This window comes from Otolemur garnettii, unplaced genomic scaffold (genome assembly GCF_000181295.1).
Source record: "Otolemur garnettii isolate 467f Iridium unplaced genomic scaffold, OtoGar3 scaffold00070, whole genome shotgun sequence".
NCBI lineage: Eukaryota > Metazoa > Chordata > Mammalia > Primates > Galagidae > Otolemur > Otolemur garnettii.
The window spans coordinates 9,437,060-9,439,919 of record NW_003852465.1 but is presented as its reverse complement, the minus strand read 5'-3'; positions in this window follow the sequence as shown (position 1 = coordinate 9,439,919).

Here is a 2,860-nt window from a genome sequence, read left to right as displayed (position 1 = left end):
GTCAGTCCATTTTTTCTGGTCTAAGGATCCATATCAGCAAGATGACCAGTTAGGGACAAAGAAATCAGCTACATTTCTTCTAGCACTGGCATTTATGATTCTGTTGAGTGTAACAAATCTGTGCATTATTCTGGATTTTAGATTATTATTTCCTTTAAAAATCTACTTTTCTCTCGCCCCTCATCCTCTCCCTCCCAGCACACACACTCTGCCCCTCTTTCCCTCTGACTTTCAATTCGGAATTTCAGAAATATTCCTAAGCCTAAATATATTGGTTATAAAAATGTGCTCCTTACATTTTTTTCCCCTGGAGGTGTCTGTTAAGCATTTGCAAAAAGCTTGAATTTAAATGTGTAATTTCAAAGTAACAGGGAGGAAGATGATACTGAACGTGTGGCCATGTGGACCTTCTCAAGGCAGTTTCCTTACATGAGCTGAATGGCAGTTCTGCACAAAGCTGATGAATATACTGTTTCTCTATTTCCCTTCAGATGGTTCCTTAAAGTCTCCATAATTGTTCTAAACCATGCTGGGTCTTTCAGTGCAGTCCTCTGATATCATTTCTGAGCAAGCAGTCAGTGTAAAAAAAAAGGACTAGGTCAGCTCTCTTTGTGTGTCAGTGCTTGGCAGCACAGCCCCTCTGGGACGTGCCTCCTGGCATCCGCCCAGCCTAGCTATCAACAATAAAAGCTTCTCTTTGTGCTTCCAGTAAGTCACAAATAAACCTCCTCAATCCCACCTGTTTTCTGAGAAGAGTGGCAGCCATGTCTTTCACCTTGAGTTCACAAAAGAAACACTATTGCTGCCTTAGGAAGAGAGGTTTTTTTTAAATGTCTACTAAGCAATTGCTCCTTTTCATTGTTCCCTACTCCCAACGTTTAGATGTGTAATTTGAGTCAGTGCCTTTAGCTGCCCGTTCTGAGACTGGATTGCTTCCTCACTTTATGCTAATTGCCTTTTTGAAGCTGCCCAGCCCTAAGTAATCCTCCTGAGTACAATAACTAATCCTCCTTAGTTAAGGAAGGAATGGTTCATCCTCTGAGCAGCAGGAAGGCAAACCCTCCACGGGACAAGCCCACACAAGGGGGTTTGGTAGCGTCTTTCATGCCTGGCTGTGGCTCTAATGCACTGTCCCCCCAAACGTGAGAGGGCCAAGATATTTGGTCTTTGGTCTGGCACCAGACCAGCATTAAAGGAAGAGTAAGATAGAGTTCTATTTAGCTAAGCAAGAAAATAGTTAACCTCAGTTACACTCTAAAGAGGCTGGATTCCTTCAACACTTCTTGTCAAAAAGTTCTGAAACATCAGGCCTCATATTACTGTTCTGAGGTAAACATTAATCTTATTTTCCAGCAAGGTATAGAATGAGGTCAAGCATATTACTTTCTACTGCAGTCTATGTCGGAATTAAAGAAATCTGCTGAATGCATTCTCAAAACTACATAAGTGAGTCATTTCAGCTGATTCATCATTGAGTTCATAAGGGCTATACATTTCCTGGGGCAATAAAAATTGAAGTAGGAGCCAGACGCAGTGGCTCAGGTCTGTAATCCTAGCGCTCTGGGAGGTCAAGGTGGGTGGATTGTTTTTGCTCAGGAGCTCAAGGCTAGCCTGATCAAGAGAGAGATCCTGTCTCCACTAAAAACAGAAAAATTAGTGGGGTGTTGTGGCGGACTCCAGTAGTCTCAGCTGCTCAGGAAGCTGAGGCAAAGAATCGCTTGAGCCCAAGAGTTTGAGGTTGCTGTGAGCTAAGATGCCAAGGCATTCTACCCATGTCAACAGAGTAGACAGTTTCAAAAAAAAAAAAAAAAATCAAAGTAGGGGCCGGACACAATGACTCATGCCTATAATCCTAGCACTCTGGGAGGCCAAGGTGGGAGGCTCAGGAGTTCAAGACCAAACTGAGCAAGAGTGAACCCTCCCTCCTGTGCCCCCTCATCTCCACTAAAAATAGAAAAAAATAGCTGGACAGCTTGATGTGTATCTGTGGTCCCAGCTACTTGGGAAGCTGAGACTGGAGGATTGCTTGAACACAGGAATTTTAGGTTGCTGTGAGCTTGGCTGAGGCTATGGCACTCTAGCCTGGGCAAATCACTAATGGGTGACTCACTATGTCACCCTAGGTAGAGTGCCGTGGTGTCACAGCTCACAGCAATTTCAGACTCTTGGGCTTAAGTGATTCTCTTGCCTCAGCCTCCCAAGTAGCTGGGACTATAAACACCCACCACAACACCCAGCTATTTTTTTGTTGTTGTTGTCATTGCTGTTTAGCAGGCTGGGGCTGGGTTTGAAACTGCCAGCCCTGGTATATGTGGCTGGCGCCCAAACCACTGAGCTATGGGCGCCTAGCCAAAAAAAAAAAAAAAAATTGCAGTAGGAATTTTTTCTCTCCTGTTCCACTGGCTATGAAAGAGGCCTAGAAAGACAAGATGTGAATATTACCAAAAAAAAGTCTCTCACCTGAACTTCGGTCTCTATTAAAGAAAATACAGCAGAACATCTGAAAGTTGATCACCCAACAGACTGTAACAAACTGGTTAATATACAGAGATGGTCAATATAAGGAAGAAAGCCTATTGTACTGACTTGTACATGTGGTGCATGTCCAGTCCATGACAATTATGTCAACTTACGAAGGTGGTCAATATAGGGTGGTAGTCAACTATGGAGGTTCTACTGTAGATTTCTTTCTTTCTTTTTTTCTTTTTTTTTTTTTTGAGACAGAGTATCACTAAGTTTGTTGCTCTTGATAGAGAGCCATGGCATCTTAGCTTGGCAGCAACCTCAAACTCTTGGGCTCAAGCGATTCTCTAGTCTCAGCCTTCCCAGTAGCTAGAATTATAGGCATCCGCCACAACTT